We start from the raw sequence: 21,946 nt of genomic DNA, 5'->3' as shown, positions 1-21,946 counted from the left end.
GAGTCTCTGCTCTATGGAGTTACAATCTAGCTAAGACACAAAGACAAAAGCCACATGAGAGAATCTTTGTTCATTCTAGAAATTCTTAAATGAAGAAGGCCATAGTCAAGGAGAACCAAGGTTTAAGTGTCAAAAACAACCTCCAAAAGATGGGTTTTTAGGTGGCATTTGAATATGGTAAGAAAGAACATGATGTACCATAGCAGTGCATGGTCCCAAAAAATGTTCCCTACAGAACAATGCTGCCTTATCGACTACACCTGGCATCGTCCTCCATGGGACATTTTGGTGGCCAGGTTCTCCGAGCAGGGCTTTCAGGGGCCCACCCGGTTTAGGGAAGCTTTGGTACATCCCACCGTCTGGACTGATCCTGGTACGTACAGGGAAAAGAAAATTATTCCTTACCTGCTAATTTTCGTTCCTGTAGTACCAAGGATCAGTCCAGACGCCCACCTCTTTGGGATCTTTTGCTTCTGCTCGGGTCTGATGCTTGTCGATATATCTATATATTCAGTCTTTGTGTTTTATCTCTGTTTCACAGCTCCCTACAAGTTGGGTGCCTTACCGCTCGTTGGCGGTTTATTATTATCTATAGTTACTGCCTGTTTTTCAGGTATGTTTACGTTTATGTAACTTGATTCAAACCCTCTTTGGGTCTTTGGGCTTTGCTATACGTGGTACTGAGCTCCAGCAGAGGGAGCACTGGCTCTTACTGGTGACGTCCCTCGAAGTCTGTTCTGACTCCATCTGCTGGACGGGGGACATAACCCCACCGTCTGGACTGATCCTTGGTACTACAGGAACGAAAATTAGCAGGTAAGGAATAATTTTCTTATAGCCCGGGTGGAACGCAACAGGACAGCTGGAGTCAGCTGCACTGGAATGCTCTCTTCTTCCTGCCTCTCCCCCCTCCTCGCAGCCCAGAAGAGGAAGTGGTAAGCAGCAGGTGCGTGTGCGGGAAGAAGAGACCATGCTAGTGCGTGCAGGGGCGGCCTGAAGGAATGAGCAGCGCGGCTCGGAGTAAAATGAGGAACACGTCAACCCCCACGGCTGATGGGACTCCTTTTTCCGTGAGGACTGAAAGTGAAGAAGGTTGCTGCTGCCTTTAGGGTTGGAAGTGGAGGAGGCTGCTGCTGTCGCTAGTTCGGGGGGGAGTGTGAGTGAAAGAGCAAGCATATGTGTTTGAGATCCTGTGTGTATGAGTGAGAACATGTATGTGAATGATTGAGAGTCTGTATATGTGAAAGAGAGTATGTGTGTGACTGAGAGCCTATGTGTGAGAGAGAGCATTGAATGTAAGTGTATGACTGAGAACCTGTATGTGTAAGTTTGTTATTGAAAGCCTGTTTGTGTGAAAGAGTATGTGTGTGATTGAGATCCTTTGTGTGTGAGAGAGATCATGTGGATATATGATTGAGAGCCTGTCTGTAAATGAGAGAAAGAGAGAGCATGTGTGTCTGTGTGATTGAGAGCTGGTTTAGGTGAGGGAGCATGTGAGTATGTGATTGAGAGCATGTGTGAAAGAGAGAGAGAGCATGTTTGTAAGCATGTGAATGAGAGTCTGTGTGTGAGAGAAAAAGACAGCATGTATGTGTGTGATTGAAAGCCTGTGTGTGTAAGCGTGAAAAGATAGACAGCATGTATGTAAATGTGTAATTAAGAGCCTATTTAAGAGAGAAAAGGCATGTGTATATGAGAGCTGGTGTGAGAGTGGGAGGAGAAAGTTGCAAGCAAGCCATCCCTCCTCCTGCTAATTCAAAACAATCTCAGAGCACCTGAATATCAAACATTCCCAGGTATGCAGAGCAAAACGTTTTTTTTGTATCCTTATTATTTTTCATTATTGGGTCTTTGTGTCCACAATTTTGAAATATTTTATTGGTATCTAGAAATTTTTTATATGAGTTTTTAATTATTGGATATTCTGTTCATCAGCTGTTTTGAAATATGTTCTTTTTGTTAGTATGGTTTTTACTGTTATTGATTTTATATTTCTTGATTTGTTTTATAAGGACTGGTGATGTTTCTTTTTTTCCTTTATTATGCTGCATTCAGAGACTCTGGCATGTTGCGATTTCCAATTCAGTTTTTGTCTGCATGCTTCTAGTTATGCGTTTTAGTCTCTTTATTCTTTGTTAGGTGTGGGTCAGTTTGTGATTCAGTGAGGTTTTCTGCTGGCGTGTAGTTTGTTTATTTATCTAGTGTTTTTATTATACCGGCATTCATGACAAGAATCGCATCATGTCGGTTTACATTTAACAGGGTGTGATATATACATATAACTGAAACTATAACAAGTGCATGGTTAGAAAATTGCAGTTACAATAAAACAGGGAAGTGTACAGCTGGGAGCAGAAGAAAGTGAAGAAGAAGGAGATTAACTGAGAGTAAATTATTTAGAATGTTGTAAGCTTTTTACAGTGTAGTAGAATTGATGTAGAGGAGGATATTGTTAACACAGTGTTTGTAATGTCTGATAGTAAATGGCTGGTAGGTGAGGATCAGTTGAGGTCTGGATAAGCTTTTTTAAAAAGCCATGTTTTCAGCCTTTTCCTGAACATCGGTAGGCACGGTTCCTGTTGCAGGTCGGATGGTATGGAGTTCCATAGTGGTGGTCCTGCTGTTGAGAATGCTCTGTCTTTAAGGGATTTGTGTTGAAAGGTTTTGGTGTGTGGAACACGAAGTGATTCTTTATAAGACTCTCTAATGGGTCTGGCGGAGGTATGTTTTTTGAAAGGAATTTGTAAGTTGAGCGGAGCGTGGTGATGGATGACTTTGTAAATGGTGGTGATGGACTTGTACATGATTCTGCAGTGGATTGGCAACCAATGTAGATCCTTGAGAATTGGGGTGATGTGGTCAATTCTCCTCGAGTTAGTCAGAATTCTGGGTGCTGTATTCTGAACCATCTGTAGCGGTTTGGTATGAGACGCGGGGAGACCTAATAAAATAGAGTTGCAATAATCAATCTTGGAGAAGATTATTGCTTGTAAAATTATTCTGAAGTCCTGAGAGTAGAAAAGTGGTTTAATTCTTTTTAGGAAATGTAATTTGTGAAAGCAGTCTTTGGTAGTTTGGTTGATGAATGATTTTAGGTTTAGACGGTTGCCAATGATAGCTCCTAGGTCTCTTACGTGGGAGGTTTGAAGATTAGCTGGTGGGTTTGCGGTGAAGTTGTTGTTTTCAGGGGATATAAGCAGGAATTAAGTTTTTGAAGCATTGAGAATTGTTTAGACTGGTGAGGAGGTGTTTGATCTCTAGTAGGCAGCTTTCCCAGAATTCTAATGTTTTATTAATGGATTATTTTATAGGGATCACGATCTGTACATTGTCTGCGAATAAGAAATGTTTAAGGTTTAGTTTGGTTAGCAGTTGGCACAGTGGGAGAAGGTAAACATTAAAGAGCGTGGGTGAGAGGGAGGAGCCCTGCGGAACCCCAAGAGAGGATGGGTAGTACTGAGATTCTTTATTATGGATTTTGACCTTGAATCCTCTGTTCTCCAGGAAGGTTTTAAACCAGGCCAATGCTATGCCTGTAACGCCGATGTTTGCCAGCTGATTTAGGAGGATGTAGTGGTTGACTGTATCGAATGCGGCCGAAAGGTCCAGAACGATTAATAAGTAGGCGTGACCTTTATCAATACCGGTGAGGAGGAAGTCTGTGAGAGAAAGGAGTAGTGTTTCAGTGCTTAATGCTTTGCGAAATCCATATTGATTGGGAGACAGAATTTGGTGATCCTCAATGTAATTTGATAGTTGTGAGTTTACTAGTTTTCCCATAACTTTAGCTATGAACGGGAGGTTAGAGATGGGACGGAAATTGTTGGGGTCACTGGTATTTAAGTTTGGTTTTTTTAGGAGAGGTTTAATTGAAGCCATTTTAAGGTCATCTGGGTAGATACCCTGGGATAAGGAACAATTTATAATGTCGGCCAGTGCTTTAGAGATTGTATCCGGGATTAGTAGGAGCATTTTGGAAGGGATTTGATCAAAAGGGTGTGAAGACGTTTTCATTTTCTTCAGAACAGATTGTATCTCTGCAATAGTGATGGGTTCAAAGTAATTGAAAGTGATGTCTTTGTTTGAGTGGAGATATGTACTAGAAGGTGAGTAAGTATTTGGTGTCAGTTGTTGAAGAAGGTTGGTTATTTTTTTGCTGAAGTAGAGAGCTAACTCATCTGCTTTAGTCTGGGCTAGGTCAAATGGAATGTCTGGAGTGTTGGTTTTTGTAAGATTGGAAACATAGGTAAACAGAGCTTTGGAGTCGAAGATAAGATTGTGGATCTTGTGGGCAAAAAGTCCCTCTTTGTCTTTAAAGTGATGCTCTTGTATAAGTGGAGGGAGCGTTTGTATTCAGATAGGGAGGTTGGAGAAGGGGCTTTACACCATTTTCTTTCTTTGTGACGTAGGAGCTATTTGAGTTTTCGAAGTTCATCGTTGAACCAAGTCTTTTTGTCGCATTGTGTTTGAGTTTTTTTGTTGTCAAGGGACAGAGTATATTTGCCACTGATTCAGTTATTTTGGCCCAGGATTGGAGTGCCGAGTTAGGAGTGGAGACATCAATGAGAGAGAGATCTGGGGCTAAGAGTTTGGTGAGGTGCTCCGAGGAGCAAGTTTTCCTGTAGAGAAATGATGGTAGGGAGCAGTGTTTGTAGCCCGATTGTAACAGTGAAAAGGAGGTGGAGATTAAGGAGTGGTCTGACCAAGGGACTTGTTTGCATACTGGTTGATCAATGCGTGAAATGCCTGAGTTTGTAAAGATGAGGTCCAGCGTATGACCCGCTTTGTGGGTAGGTTTGTTGATTAGCTGCTTAAATCCCATGGCTGACATGGCGGTGAGGAAAGCTTCACAGTTGGTTGAGTGAGGGGATTTGTCTACATGTAAGTTGAAATCTCCCAAGATTATGGCTGGGGAGTCCAGATTTAGGTGTGATGCTATTATTTCAAGGATGGGAGAGGCATCAGAATCTAGCAGGCCTGGGGGGGGCATAGACCAGGAGAATCTGAAGATGTTCTGATTTGAACAGGCCTGTTTCTAGTTTGGTAGATGAGTTGATTGGGTATTGTGCGAATCTCAGAGACTTTTTGACAGCTAGGAGAATACCCCCGCCTCTTTTTTTTTGCCTCTGGATGGAGAACAAATCGTAGGTCTGTGTTGGTAATTGGTTTATGAGAGCGATGTCCAAGGTTTTGAGCCATGTTTCAGTTATGGCGCAGAAGTCTGGATTTGTGTCTAATAGAAGGTCGTTTAGTATCAACGTTTTATTAGTGAGCGATTGGGCGTTAAATAGTATGATGGTGAAAAGGGTGAGTCCTAAAAATTGGGTAGTGGGGGAAATCATGATAGGGATGAGGGATTTGTAGGTGCGTGGGCGGTTAAGCATTTGAGATGGTGGGAAAGCCGGCTGCGGAGGCCGAATAGCAGGCGGTGGTGGCGGGTTAAGGAGCGCCTCGTAGATTGGGAGGTGTCCGTTTGAGGGGTGAGTAGTAGTTGATGGCCTTGCTCCGACTGGCTTTCGTGTCGAGTGCAATTCCAGGCAGGTTTTTCTTTCACTGGAGGTTCCTCAGTAGGGGGAGAGGAGACAGGATTCTGGTGAGGCTGCGTTAGGAGAAAGTGATTCCCTGTTGGCGGGGGGCTAGAGGCTAGCTCTTTTAGATTTTGTTTAGTGGTGTCGCCTCTGATGATTTTTAGGGGTATTGGCCGCCCGGCGGGGCTGCACAAAGGGGCAGGCCCCTTGGTCGCGCAGTCCCGGTGTGGAGTTTGATTTAAAGACCTCTTGGGCCTGCCTCTGGTGGGCTGTCTGGGTGCCGGGCACCTCCGCGCCAATTGGCTGGTCCCAGGAGGGGACTGGCTGGAGGCGGGCTCTGTCGGCGGAAAGGACGGCGCCGAAGCCTCGCGATCAGCGGTGGACCCTCTGCGGGTAAGTGCGGGCTTTAAGTTTCTGTGTAGGACTCTATAGTAGCCTGGCTTGTTCCATTCTTCTAATTGGAGTTGTATTGGTGTCTTGAGGCCTGGTGTAATATTGTCAGTATTGCCTTTTCATAGGTAAGGTGGTTACTGTTTAAGTGCTGGAAATTGGTGCTGTTTTGGTGTGGGCTGTTACTATTTATGGAATTTCTGTTCATTCTTAACAATAAAAATAATACCAGGCCTTTATTTTTTATTTCTGCCAAGAATTGTAAGGAGCAGTGTGTCAGACATGTGAGCGTGGTCTGTCAGGTGTGTCACGATAGGAAAAAGGTTGAGAACCACTGGTGTAGTGTATTTGGATTTTCAGAAGGTGTTTGACAAAGTGCCCATGAGAGACTCCTGAGAAAATTTAAAAAGTCACAGGATAGGAGGCAATGTCCTATTGGAGATTTCAAACTGGATAAAAGATAGGAAATAGAGAATAGGACTAAATGGTCAGTTTTCTCAGTGGAAAAGGGTAAAAGGTAGAGTGCCTTAGAGATCTCTACTGAGAGGGGTGTTTTTTAATATATTTATAAATTATCTGGAAAAGGGATCAATGAGTGATTAAATTTGCAGATGACAAAAAACTATTCAGTGTTAAATCATAAGCAGATTGTGAAAAACTGTAGAGGGACATTGTGAGACTGAAAGATTGGGCATTCAAATGGCAGATGAAATTTAATGTGGACAAATTCAGAGTGATGCATATGGGGAAAAGTAACTGCAGTTACACAACTTTAAGAACATAAGAAATTGCCATACTGGGTCAGACCAAGGTTCCATCAAGCTCAGCATCCTGTTTCCAACAGTGGCCAATTCAGGCTACAAGTACCTGGCAAATACCCCAAATCTTAAGTATATCCCATGCTACTGATGCTAGTAATAGCAGTAGCTTATTTTATAAGTCAACTTGATTAATAGCAGGTAATGGACTTCTCCTCCAAGAACTTATCCAAACCTTTTTTTAAACCCAGCTACACCTACTGCAATAAACACATCCCCTGGCAATAAACTCCAGAGTTTGTACATTGAGTGAGAGAGAATTTTCTCCGATTAGTTTTAAATATGCTAGATGCTAACTTCATGGAGTGCCCCCTAGTCTTTCTATTATCCGAAAGAGTAAATAACCAATTCACACTTACCCATTCTAGACCTCTCATGATTTTAAAGACCTCTATCATATCCCCCTTCAGCCATCTCTTCTCCAAGCTGAACAGCCCTAACCTCTTTAGTCTTTCCTCATAGGGGAGCTGTTCCATCCCCATTATCATTTTAGTTGCCCTTCTCTGTGTCTTCTCCATCACAACTATATCTTTCTTGAGATATGGCGACCAGGATTGTACATAGTATTCAAGATGTGGTCTCACCATAGAGCGAAACAGGCATTATGACATCCTCCGTTTTATTCAACATTCCCTTCCTAATAATTCCTAACATTGTTTGCTTTTTTGACTGCCACAGCACACTGAGCCAACAATTTCAAAGTATTACCCACTATGATGCCTAGATCTTTCCTGGACGGTAGCTCCTAATATGGATCCTAACATTTTGTAACTACAACATGGGTTATTTTTCCCTATATGCATCACCTTGCACTTACCCATATTAAATTTCATCTGCCAGATTTTCCAGTCTCATAAGGTCTTCCTGCATTTTATCATTTTATTGTGATTTAACTACTCGGAATAATTTTGTATCATCTGCAAATTTGATTACCTCACTCGTCATATTCCTTTCCAGATCATTTATAAATATATTGAAAAGCACTGGTCCTAGTACAGATCCTTGAGGCACTCCACTGTATACCCTTTTCCACTGAGAAAATTGTCCATTTAATCCAACTCTGTTTCCTGTCTTTTAACCAGTTTGTAATCCATGAAAGGACATCGCCACCAGCCCATGAACTTTTACTTTTCTTAGAAGCCTCTCATGAGGAACTTTGTCAAATGCCTTCTGAAAATCCAAATACACTATATCTATCTGTTCACCTATATCAACATGTTTATTAACTCCTTCAAAAAAGTGAAGCAGATTTGTGAGGCAAGACTTGCCTTAGGTAGAGCCATGCTGACTTTGTTCCATTAAACTATGTCTCTCTATATGTTCTGTGATTTTGATCTTTAGAACACTATCCACTATTTTTCTTGGCACTGACATCAGGCTAACTGGTCTGTAGTTTCCCGGCTTGCCCCGGAGCCCTTTTTAAATATTGAGGTTACATTAGCTATCCTCCAGTCTTCAGGTACAATGGATGATTTCAATGATAGGTTACAAATTTTAACTAATAGATCTGAAATTTCATTTTTTAGTTCCTTCAGAACCCTGAGGTGTATACCATCTGGTCCAGGTGATTTTACTACTCTTCAGTTTGTCAATCAGGCCTACCACATCTTATAGGTTCACTGTGATTTGTTTCAGTTCATCTGAATCATTACCCATGAAAACCTTCTCCAGAACGGGTATATCCCCAACATCCTCTTCAGTAAACACTGAAGCAAAGAAATCATTTAATCTTTCCACGATGGCCTTATCTTCTCTAAATGCCCCTTTAACCCCTCGATCATCTAACGGTCCAACTGACTCCCTCACAGGTTTTCTGCTTCGAATATATTTTTAAAAGTTTTTACTGTGAGTTTTTGCCTCTATAGCCAACTTCTTTTCAAATTCTTTCTTAGCCTGACTTGACAATGCTTATGTTTTATCCTATTTTCTTCAGATGGATCCTTCTTCCAATTTTTGAAGATTGTTTTTTCGGCTAAAATAGCCTCTTTCACCTCACCTTTTAACCATGCCAGTAATCGTTTTGCCTTTCTTCCACCTTTCTTAATGTGTGGAATACATCTGGACTGTGCTTCTAAGATGGTATTTTTTAACAATGTCCACGCCTCTTGCACACTTCTTACATTTGTGGCTGCTCCTTTTCAGTTTTTTTCTATTTTTCGCATTTTATCAGTTTCCCTTTTGAAATTTTAGTGCTAGAGCCCTAAATTTACTTACTGTCCCCCTTCCTGTCATTAATTAAAATTTGATCATATTATGATCACTATTGCCAAGCGGCCCCACCACCGTTTCCTCCCTCACCAAATCCTGTGTTCCACTAAGAATTAGATCTAAAATTGTGCCCTCTCTCATTGGTTCCAGAACAATTGCTCCATAAAACTGTCATTTATTCCATCCAGGAACTTATCTTAATTTATCTTAACTGTCAGTTTTTTCTGTTCTTATGTTCTTATCTCTCTAGCATGTCCTGATGTTACATTTACCCAGTCAATACTGGGATAATTGAAATCTAAAACAAAAATGGGAACCACACAATATATCTCAAAAAAGCCTAGGTGAAGGTGTCAGCAAGCCTGACATAAGTTTCAAAAGAAACCAACCGGTCTTCTAATCATTCACCTTCACAAAAATCACTTTTATTATCCTTATTCAAAAATATTTTAAGAGAAAATATTTTTTGTTCTTTCTTTTTTTATATAAAAATTATTTCGATTTTGTATCCCCAGTCCGCAGAGTATATTCAAACAGCAATCTCTTAGACGTTTTTACTACAGAACAGCCCAACACGGCCGGTGTTTCGCAATAATGCTTCATCAGGGGCATGTTAAAATCATTACAGAAAGAGTTTTTGCCTAAAAGCAATATCAAAAGATTTTTTTAGATACTGTGATATTAGCAATAAAAGGCAAAAGTACTTATCTTTCTACCAGGGCTACCGTCTCAACATGGACTCAGCGTCTCAGCCATCTCTTCACAGGAACATCTTGTTAAATATCCAAATCTCATATGATGTAAACCTCTGACGTCACTGAAATGCAAATCATGAGTAGTGAACCAATTTACATTGTAATGTTTCAAATAGTAATCTCAACAAAATATAACATTCAAAAGAGAAACCATCAGTAGAAAAACACCAAAAAATTGACAAAAAGAAGATATTATCCCAGAAAAACATGTAAGTCCAAATCGGTATTTAGACCATATGGAATGGTAGTTTTCAGTCTGTAAATCCAACGTTGTTCAGCTCTCAATAGTAGTAATTCCCAATTACCTTCTCGCCAATGTTCTGGTATATGATCAGTAGCACAAAATGAAAGATCCTCAAATTGATGTCCAGACTGAATGCAGTGCGATACTAGGGGTTCATCAACCCGAGCATGTTTAATATTGGAACAATGTTCAATCATGCGGGTCTTAAAAAAACGCTTGGTTTCTCCAATATGTAGGAGGGCACAGGGACATTTTATCATATAAATTACCATTGTCAAAACACAGGAAGTCACATATTTCAGATAAATCTTTTATCCTGTTTTTAATTCAGTCATGCTTGTCACAGACAGAGACTGAGCATACCGAACAATTTTGGCAAGGCTGATGAGATCCTGTACTCACTTCAATCAAGTGAGGTAAAATTGAAAAATCAGAGTGTATCAAAATGTTTTTTCAAGTTCGTGGCTCGAGAGAATGTGATTCGCGGAGGTGATTGAAAAATGCTATGCATCTGCAAAATATGCCAATTTTTTAGAATAGATTTACGAATCAAATTGGCTTCCTAAGAATAAGGGAGAATGCATGTATAGTGTGAGTCTTCAAAAGATCGTGGGAGGAAAAGCCATTCGCGATGGGCAAACGTCGCATGCAGATAGGCTTTGTGGATACAGGAACGTGGATATCCTCATTGCAAAAAACGCTCTGATAATATTCTGGACTGAACCTCAAAATCCGCAGTTGTGGTACATAGTCATCTTAGACGGTTAGATCGACTGGGGAAATTCACCTTGAAAGTATGCGGATGAGCACTTTCAAAACGTAAATATTTATTTGAGCATACAGATTTACGAAAAATAGAGGTAATGAACCCATCATTAGTCATTTCAATTTTGATATCTAAAAAGGAAATTGACTTGCATTGAATATCTGCTGTGAAACGTAAATTCAAATTGCAAGTATTCAGCCAATTCAGAAAGTCCCTAAAGCCATCTACTGTACCTCGCCATAGGACATCAATGCAAACTGCATCGCGGAAAAAAAGAGACTGAAGGGTCACTGGACGGAGCCCTATCACGGAAAACTTTTCTGTCAAAGTTTCTAGAAAGCTTTGACTGGCACATTGAGTGCACTGAGCATGCCCAGCATGCCTTGATCTCTGTGTCCACAGGGGTCTCCCTTCAGTCTCGTTTGTAGCAAAAAAGTGTGAGTGAAAATTAAAATAACAAAACGTAAGCAGACCCAACTCCATGGGGTGGCGGGTGGGTTTTGTGAGGACAACATCCTGCTGTCCTGGGAGAACACCTGTTACAGGTAAGCAGCTCTGCTTTCTCCCAGGACAAGCAGGATGGTAGTCCTCACATATGGGTGACGTCCCTGGACAGAGCCCTATCACGGAATTTATAGCTCACACGATTCAAAGTGCTCGGCAGGAATAGCCATAACTTATCACTGCACGATAGCAGGATGGGTTTATTTACTTTTTTGGGATCTTGCCAGGTCTTTTTGATCTGAATTGACCACTTTTGGAAATAAGAAACTGGGCTTGATGGAACCTCAGTTTGACCTAGTGTGGCAATTCTTATGTTCTGAGGATAACATTTAATTGTTATATGTAACAGTTTGCAGTATAGGACTAATGCTAATTTTTTACTAAATGTTAATACAAAGACCACTGGCTTCAGGGAGCTGATTGTGTGATCTCATCTAACATCCCCCACTGGGTTCCAGTGGTGACCTCAGTGAACGAGGACCATGTTTATTATGGATCCCAATAATAGATATGTTCTTGGAGGAATTGAATAACATTCAGGATTGTCGCAAATGCACCCAAATGATCCCTAAAGGATGCCGGGCCCTTTTGGAGAAGATGGAACAGATCGATCCATCGATATCGACATTGAAGGACCCCGGAACCATATCGATAGCCACCACGCAATCAACATTGGTGGGGCTGATGGGACTTCAGAGACAGGCCATTTCCCAGCTCCATCAGGCCGAAGCCAGGATTGAGTTCCTCTTCTTTGGCCTCAGCTCCAAGGAAGGATCATGCCAAGCAAAGAGTGTAGCCAAAGAAGCATCAGCATTGGTCCCCATTGAAACCTCTGAAGTGACCCTGTAGTGAGGAATGCTCATCCTCCACAGTTTCCAAGGGTTTACCACAACCTCCAAAGGTCCAAATATCAGCCACCGATCCTCCTCTGGGTTCCAAAGAGGATCTGATCACTCCTCCTGGCTCCCAGCTGGTTTTGGCATTGGCAGTTTTTTAGGAGGAGTTGAAGAAACAAGCGTAGCTCTGTGTGAAGCAGGCACTGCAGCGTCTGTGTCGGAGCACCGATGGCACCAAGACTAGCACTGACACTCCTTGAGCAACTGTTCAGCTCCCTACAGGCGATTATTGGTATTCTGTCAACACCGCCATCTGTTTCCGTGCCCACTGCAGCATCTTCGCCTGGCGGGGCACTGGAGCTTTAACTTGCTGGTTTGGTGGATGGCCCAGGTTCTTTGGAGGAGGAAGCTCCCCCAAGGATGGGGGATGAATCAGGATCCAGGCCTAACCAACAAGTTGCTCCAGTCACCGTACCTCTGGCCAAGAACCTAGTTTCATGGGATCTGCCTCCTATAATTAAGAACATAAGAACATGCCATACTGGGTCAGACCAAGGGTCCATCAAGCCCAACATCCTGTTTCCAACAGTGGCCAAGCCAGGCCATAAAACCTGGCAAGTACCCAAAAACTAAGTCTATTCCATGTTACTGTTGCTAGTAATAGCAGTGGCTATTTTCTAAGTCAACTTAATTAATGGACTTCTCCTCCAAGAACTTATCCAATCTTTTTTTAAACACAGCTACACTAACTGCACTAACCACATCCTCTGGCAACAAATTCCAGAGTTTAATTGTGCGTTTAGTGAAAAAGAACTTTCTCCGATTAGTTTTAAATGTGCCACATGCTAACTTCATGGAGTGCCCCCTAGTCTTTCTATTATCTGAAAGAGTAAATAACCGATTCACATCTACCCGTTCTAGACCTCTCATGATTTTAAACATCTCTATCATATCCCCCCTCAGCCTTCTCTTCTCCAAGCTGAAATATCCTAACCTCTTTAGTCTTTCCTCATAGGGGAGCTGTTCCATTCCCCTTATCATTTTGGTCGCCCTTCTCTGTAGCTTCTCCATCACAATTATATATTTTTTGAGGAGTAACCCTCTATCCTTAGGGGGAATCTCATCTTATTGTTCAGAAGACAAAGCATCAGATGGCCTCGCCTTTGAGCCCTCTCCTGCTGGCAGAAGGAAGTCTCCTCTGGAAGACCTCTCCTTTCTATGGCTGAGGCCATCCTGTTTACTTTGCAGATGGAGGAGGATACCAGACACAAGATGCTTGGCATCCTAGAGTATGTGGAGCTTCCTAAGGAGTTCTTGGCAGTCCTAGTGCACAAGATCCTTCTGGAGTTACTTAAGAGGATGTGGTAGAACTCCCTTTCAGTGGCTCCCATCAACAAGAAGGCAGACATGGTGTACCTCGTCCAGAAGGCTCCTGGATTCAAAAAGGCCAAGCACCTTTGGACTCACTCCTTGGATCCCACTGGGAGGGATCCAAGGGCCATGGATACTCTTAGGAGGAAGGTATTTCAAGGAGCTGTGATCATTGTCTGCATAGCGGCCTACCAGCTCTTTATGGGCCACTACTTGTGGGACATCCTGAAGCAGGTGCAAGAGATGGCTGAGCAGCTTCCTCAGCAGCAGCAAGACTCCCTCTGATCACTAGTAAATAAGAGTCTGAAGTGTTGAAAACATGGAGTCCATTTCACCTATGATGTTTTCAAGGCAGGATTGAGAGTCTCTGCCGCAAGAATTGGTATCCTTAGACTCTCCTAGCTGCAAGCCACAGATCCCCATCCAGAAATGCAAGAATGACTAGGTAATGTGCTGTGCATAGGAGAGAAACTCTTCAGAGATTGTGTGATGGATGTGGTGGCACAGATCCATGAACAATGTGACATACCAGCTGCTCTCTGCCAGTTCCAAAGACCCAGCCTCCTCATCTAGGAGAGCTCCAAGATCAGGGCCAAGGAAGTCTTTCTTTCACCCAAGGATTCATTGTCTCTGCCATCTCGGTCCCGACTGCAGCAGGTCCCTCGTATCTGCCCCAGGCAAGAGAAGGTCCCTAAGCCCCAGACAGTGTCTCAGTCAATTCCAGGGACTGGGTTTTGACTGGACCAGGGAGCATGTAGCCAAGATTCCAATACCCATGTCAGAGGGCCTTCCAGTCGGAGGGAGGCTGCGGTTCTACAGGAGCCAGTGGCTCAGGATAAAATTGACATTGTGTAAAGGGGGTGCAAATTAACCTATTGGCTGCCCCTTCAAATTGCCCTCCAAGTCCATCTTGAGGACTTGTAGCTTGCCAGGAGGTGCTAATCTCAGGGCTCTCCTCCCTCTTAACAGCCAGAATGGTTGAACCTGTTCCACTAGGGCAGTTTACTCCAGATACTTCCAGATTCCAAAGAAAACAGGGGAACTCTGTTCCATCCTAGATCTAAGGGCCTTGAATAAATTTCCAAAAAGAAAACATTTCAAAATGATTTCCCTGGGCACCTTGATACTTTTTCTTCAAAAAAGGGACAGAACACATGAAGTGTACAACCAAGCCTGAAAAACAGTTGCATCTCTTACTATTTTTGTTTGAAAAGATATTTGTAACAGAACATACAGGCCGATACAGTACAGTGCGCTCCGCCGGAGCGCACTGTTAACCCGCCATTGGACGCACGTTTTCGACGCGCTAGCATTACCCCTTATTCAGTAAGGGGTCGAAAAAACGTGCGTCCAACCCCCCCTCCAACCTAATAGCGCCCGCAACATGCAAATGCATGTTGGTGGCCCTATTAGGTATTCCCGCGCGATTCGGTAAGTAAAATGTGCAGCCAAGCCACACATTTTACTTTAAGAAATTAATGCCTATCCAAAGGTAGGTGCTAATTTCTGCTGGCGCCGGGGAAGTGCAACTTAATATCATGGCGATATTAAGTCGGAGGTCCTGAAAGTTTAAAAAAAAAAAAAAGAAAAGAAAAGAAAAAAGAAATTTGAAGTAGGTTCGCGGCTCCCGGGTTGAGAACCGGACGCTCAATTTTGCCAGCGTTCGGTTTCCGAACACGTGGCCGTCAGCGGGCTCGAGAACAGACGCCGGCAAAATTGAGCATCGGCTGTCAAACCTGCTGACAGCCGCCGTTCCTGTCCCTAAAGAGGCGCTAGGGACGCGCTAGTGTCCCTAGCGCCTCTTTTTACCTGTTTCTACCGCCGGACCTAATTTGCATACTGAATCGCGCGCACAGGAGAGTCCCGCAGACTTTACTGTATCGGCCCGATAGTAATGATGGCGGATAAAGACTAATTGGTCCAGACTAGTCTGCCCAACAATTTGCTTATGCTATTAACTGCCACTCTATGTTGATTACCCCCATTCCTTCTGTTAAGGGCAGTAACTGCCATTCTGTGAGGAAATGTTACACTATCCCTTTCTTCAAGCCTTTAGGGATCTACAGTGTATAAATAAATGTGTTGTATAAATAAATGTAATTGCATCCAGTGTGCTCCAGAAAGGTTTTGTTTCAATGTACATTAAGTTATGCATGGGGATGGACTTGTTCTAAATTTGAATATAATTGCATTTATTCTAAACTGTAGCCTATTATTGATAGAACCTCAGCCATCTCATTGCAGATGCCCCTAGTATTGTACTGAAAAAAAATCTATATAGCTCAGACATTATATCCTGCAAGTCAGATCTGGCCAGAACCAATTAGATACAGTTAGAACTCAGGAGGCTCTGAGAGAATCTAGCAGCAGTTAAGTAACTTCTGAAATTCTGTCTTAGTCTGAATGCACCCATGCCCCTACAAGAGAGAATTCAGCACAACACAACTGAAGCTGCTCCTTCTGGGTTCAACATTAAAAATTAATAATCACTAGGGCCATGGATTTTGGGGTTAGACAGTGATTTCCCCTCAAAGAAGCAGTGCTGGAAAGGATAAGAACCCAAATTAGTGTTTCTGAAACTGTGGATTTCTGCTACTGCCATGTCTTCTACTATGTGAAGAAGTATGTAATTCCTGTGAAGTACCTGTGGATGAGGACTTATAAAAAAAAACAAAAGCAAAGCCTCCCTCCCACCTTCCCAGAAAAATGCCAGGGCCAGGATCACCCTCCCCCCCCCCCCCTTGAAGGTGACTCAGTTGAAGATAAAGGTGCTAAAATCAGTAATTGTGGTAGTGAGGAAAGGGGAATTCCTGACATCTTTGGATCTGTCGAAAGCCTATCTTAAAGGCCTGATAAAGGAAGAGCATCAGAAATATTTGTTTTGCGGTTCTGGAGGAACATTTTTAGTTTTGGGCTCTGCCCTTCAGTTTGGCCATGGCTTGAGGCCCTTTATCAGATTCTTCAAAAAGATATTTTGGTTCATCTTTTTCTAGATAATTGGTTAATCCAGGCAGTGTCAGCTCAGGAGGGTGAGACCACCATGGCCATAGTAGTTCAGTGATCAATTTCCAGAAAAGCCAGCTAATACCATACTGGATCTTGGCATATGTGGGGGAGAAATGAAGGCTGCAGGCGCAAGTGAGAGCATTATTGAGGTGTCAGAGTCCCATAGCAAGCAATTATCTGCAGGTGTTCATGGCAGCAATGTTAGATCTCATTCCTTGGTCAAGGGCCCACATGAGACCTTTACAGAGATCCTTACTGGCAAGGTGATGTACCTGTCTCAGGTTTATTCCAAGAGGTTAGTGTTGCTGGAACAAGTCGAGCAGAGTTTGGAGTGGTGGTTGGTTCCAAGGAATCTGAAAGTTTGGGTGGAACTAGAGTCCCCTCATGGATTACAGTAACTGCTGATGCCAGTCTCCTTGGATGGGGAATGCATTTTCAAGAGAGAATGACTCAAGAGTGTCCGGTCAACAGAGAAGTCCAAAAGGTTGATTAAATAATTTGGAAATGAGAAATATGGAATCTGTCTTGTGCTTTGTTTCTCTTCTGAGGGGACAAGCAATCAGAATTCTGTCAGACAATGCAATGGCAGTAGCATACGAGGATTATCAAGGGGGTCCAGGAGAACGCAAGAGGATGCCCAGCTGATGGAATGAGCAGATAGGCATTTGAGGATGTTCTCAACAGCACACATAGCAGGAATAGACAATGCTCAAGCTGATTTTCTCAGCCCAAACTCTCTGGATCCTGTAAAGTGGTCCCTGTCTGAAGAAGCGTTCTAGTTGATGATAGGCAGTTGGAGAGAGCCAGTGATGGATTTGATGGCTTCATGCAGCAATGCCAAGGTGGACAGGATTTTTTTTCAGTCTAAGAAAAGAGCAAGGATTATTGGGGTTAAATGCCCTGATTCAGAAATGGCCAAAAACAAGGATCCTCTTTGTTCCTCCATGGCCCTTGGTGGACAGAATACTGCAGAGGATATCAGAGCATCAGGCCCTGGTGATTCTGATGTTCCCAGATTGGCGAAGGCACCCTTGGTACTCAGTTCTGGTGAAGATGTTGGAAAGGAATCCTCGGGTGTTTCCATGGTCTCAAGGTCTGCTAGTCCAGGGTCCACAAGTGCATGGGGACCCCTCTTGGTTTTGTCTCATGGTTTAGCTCTTGGGAGGGCTCGTTTAACAAAAAGGTTACTCCCAAGGAGTGGTAAGTATTCTTTTACGTGCCAGGAAAATCTCTTATGTCCTGTGTGTATGTGGGAATCTTGAATTTTTGAGGACTGGAGCGCAAAGGAGTTTTGCCCAGGAGGACTTTGGAACATCAGTTCTGGTTTTTTACAGGAAGCTTTTGATAAGGACTTAGCTGTTAATTCTCTGAAGGTTCAAGTGGCAGCCATCGCTGTTTGAGATCATGTGGGAGGCACATCTTTAGCTACCCATCTCGGTTCCTCCAGTCAGTACCTTCTCAGTGTTCCATCTCCATAGCCAACCCCATCCTTTGGAATTTCCTCCTCTCACATCTTCATGGTATAGAATACTCCAAGGAATTTTAAAAAGCCTTAAATTCTTTTTTTTATTCACCCCAGCCTTTCCAACCCATGCAATTAGCAATTCTCCCACTATTATTATAGCGCTCAAATCCTTGTAATAACAGCTGGCACCAGCAATGCACAGTTGTTAAACCATTGTATGTATCGATTAGTATATGGATATACCCCGCCCTAAACTTTGGAGGGTTTGGGCAATAAGTGTGTTTTAAATAACTAAAAAGCTAGTTCCGTCCTAGGATCTGGATTTAGTTCTATGATTCTTCAATGATTAGTAGTCTGAATCTATTAGGAAGACATCAGTCAAGCACCTCACTCTTAAATCAGTATTTATGGTGGTGATTTGTTCCACAAAATGTATTTTGGAGCTGCAAGTGTTTTGCAGAGAAACTTTCCTGACTTTTTCAGATGATGCGGACTTCCTTCCAAAAGTGGTAACAGCCTTTCATGTCAATCAAGGGTGTTTTGTCTGCCCGCTTTCCAAAAGGATTTGTGCAAGGATAAATGTAGACAGTTACATTGAATGTCAGAAGGATTCTACTTAGGTACTTGAAGATGACCAATAATTTCAGGAACTCCGATCATCTCTTTGTACTGTTCAGTGGTCCCAAGAAGGGTGATATATCACTCTGTGGATTAAGGAAATGATAGGGGTGGCCTGCATGGACAGGGATCTTCTCTTCCTAAGCATATGAGGGCTCTCTCTACCAGAGTGCAGGCAGTGGCATGGGTTGAATTGTGTTTGGTTTTGCTGGCTGGAATTGCAGGGCAGTGTTGTTGTCTTCTTTGCGTTCCTCTTCAAAGGATGTCCTAGTTAGGGAAGAGAAAGGGTTTGACTCTTAAGGGACTCCAAGCCGTTTGGGGTTTCCAGCTATCCGCAGTGAATATGCTTGAAACAGATTTCCATGCACTGCCTTCATTGCACGCAGATTTATCTCATGCATATTCATTGTGAATTTCCTGAAAACCTGACTGGCTTGGGCTGATCTACTGGGCACTTTCAATTGACCAAGATTGCCCACTGTATGAGACAGGATGCTGGGCTTGATAGACCATTGATCCATCCACGATGGTACTTAAATTCTTATGGGATTTTTTTTACATTCAGAATGAAATGCTTTCCATTCGGGCCAAAAGATTCTTCAATGACTGACTGCTGCAAAAAAAGTCATTCAAGATTAATGTGCAATGATTCTCCACACTTGCTTTCTTCTTAGTCTTAATTGGGTTGAAAACATTGAAATTATCTTGATAGGTAAACGTTTGTCAAACCAAAACTCCACTGTCTTAATCTGCAGTTATGCTTTGAGTACTGATCTGAGCGCACACTTCGATTTGGAGCACATGTCTGCTTTCTCTGTTGAATTTATAGTATTCTGCTGATGGTTCTATTTGAATCATTACAAATATTCCTGCTCCCAAGGTCCAAGAATTGAGTGAATAGCTTCTGTAGAATATGTTGGAGATGGCTGCTTCTTGCCCTCAGGGGACACCATGCATCCAAGTACTGTATCTTGCTCAGCTCTCTTTCAGCCAGTCATAAAACATTTCATTCTGCTTTTTCAGAGAGAATGTAGATCTTTGCAGCTGAGAGACAATCTTTATAGAAGCTTTGGCAATCCTTCATTTGACACTTGGTCTCACTGAACCCCTCTGGTCTTCTTTTAACCTAACCAACTATATGTACATTCAAAGGCAGAAAACTTGGCAGGTGTTATCCCATAGGTGTATCAGTATTTTTGACTGAATCCTTCACTTTTCACTTGATATCTTGCATTTTGCGATCAAGTGGCATATTTACAGCACATGAACTGCTAGACAGACCACTCAGCCACGCTTGCTCAAAGTGGAAGCTGTGCTAGCCAAGTTGTTGCTGATTGCTGCTGGGATCTTTCATAGTGGTAGTATATCAACAGAGCAAAGTCAAACGTAGAATTGCTTAAGGTTAGGGGAAAAAAAGTATGTTTTAACCAAATAAAATATCTATATGGGGGACGGAGAAGTGGTCTCACGTTGTCCATCTTCTTCTGTAGTTCAGTAGTGCCCTTCTTTCTTACTTTCAAACACTCTCTTTGCCCAGGTTTGCATGCTCTACTCAGGTTTGTAGATGAGATTTTCAAAGCTCAGTGCCATGCAGATATGGGGAAGACACAAAACTGTACAAAACTAAAGCTTTCTTGACTGCTTCCATAAGGACCTGAGCAATTAAAATCTGTAATTTCATGGTTTATTCTGCCATAACTTATAAAATATTTCTTTTTTACCACCAGTTTTCTCCCCTGTTTTTAAAACAAAATATATCTAAGTTCCTGAGGAATTAAATGATTGATTAAAACTAGTTTTGGTGATTCCTGTTTCTAACAGTTGTAAATCTAAGAGGGCAATTTATCAGAGGAATTTTGCTGGGTAATTTTTATTTACCTGGCTAAATCCCCAGTGCTGAAAATTGCTCCCCCTTAGTAGGTAAATCTAGCCACTGAGTTCCACAAGGTGATTAGAATTAGCCACAGGAACAAGGGGCTTTTGGGGTCAAGGAAGGGAAAGCGCGGGCAGGGATTTGATTTGCAGTTCCCTCACCTGGAGCAACTACACTTCAAGCAGATGCAAAGTCGATACATATATTTTGTATCTACGGACCTTGCTGAAGCTAATTTTCAAAGAGAAATTACCCAAGAAGTTTCTCTTTAAAAAAATTATCTTGAATGTACTTCAAACTACTCTTGGGTTTTTTGTTTTTTTTAAATGCCCCCTAAATGTGTTGTTGGGCAGCAGTAAAGTGATTTGTATTAACTAAGAAATGAGATACAGCAGAACACATATTTATGGTGAATTAATGTGTGCCTTCAGTGATCTGAAAAGGTTATTGCAAAAACATTGCTAAAGTAACAGGTTTTAAAGTCTATACAATCATTTATGTAACAGTCCTGTGGCTAAAAAAGCACACTCTTGTATTTTGTGCTCTAAAGCCATTTCTTAACATAGACCTTGACCAGTACGATAAAGCAAGACTTGATGTGTGCTGTATACATTCCATATCTCCTTAGTTTTAGGAAAAATTTGCATAAATTACTCATTACATAAATTGGGAAACTACAGTAAGTTAGCGCTGGTGTTCCAGTGTCATAGATAAATAAGGTTTTCATGATTTCTAACTCATATGTTAGAATGAATAATGCATATGTATATATCTGTTTATGTATACTGTAAAGTTTTATTATCTTGGTATGATGGATATTCTGATATGACAATTTTAATTTATTTAATTTATTGAGATTTTTATATTCTACTTTTCAGCACTTCACAGCGGATTGCATTCAGGTACTGTAGGTATTTCCCTATCCCCAGAGGGTTTACAATCTAACGGGCCGATACAGTAAAGTCCGCGGGAGAGCGGACGAACACCCCGGCCCCTCACCGGTGTGCGCGATGCAGTATGCAAATTAGGCGGCGCGGTAGAAACGGGGAAAAGGAGGCGCATGGTACACTATCGCGTCCCTAGCGCCTCCTTTTTGACAGGAGCGGTGGCTGTCAGCGGGTTTGACAGCCGACGCTCAATTTTGCCGGCGTCTGTTCTCGAGCCCGCTGACAGCTACGGGCTCGGAAACTGGATGCCGGCAAAATTGAGCGTCCAGTTTTCGGCCCGACAGCCGCGGGCCGAATTCAAATTTATTTATTTATTTATTACTTTTTTTACCCTTCGGGACCTCCGACTTAATATCGCCATGTCGGAGCGCACTGTACTGTATCGGCCTGTAAGTTTGTACCTGAGACAGTGGAGGGTAAAGTGACTTGCCCAAGGTCACAAGGAGTGACAGTGGGACTTGATCCCTGGTCTTCTCGATTTGTAGCCTGCTGCTCTAGCCACTAGAATCATGACAGAACATGCATAGCAAAGTAACATTCTTTGGGGGGTCCCACTTCCCCAAAACTCTTCTCATGGCAATGGCATGGAAGGAACACTTTTAAAGTTATACTGTAAT

At 42.4% G+C, this 21,946-nt stretch overlaps 1 protein-coding gene across 1 annotated transcript in view; it reads left to right on the top strand.

Annotated features, from left to right (window-relative positions):
* The window catches only part of UBR5 (ubiquitin protein ligase E3 component n-recognin 5), a 672,040-nt gene that overhangs the window by 556,408 nt on the left and 93,686 nt on the right, over positions 1-21,946 (top strand).

This window comes from Rhinatrema bivittatum, chromosome 2, assembly GCF_901001135.1.
Source record: "Rhinatrema bivittatum chromosome 2, aRhiBiv1.1, whole genome shotgun sequence".
Lineage (NCBI taxonomy): Eukaryota > Metazoa > Chordata > Amphibia > Gymnophiona > Rhinatrematidae > Rhinatrema > Rhinatrema bivittatum.
This window is presented reverse-complemented; position numbering and strand designations above follow the sequence as displayed.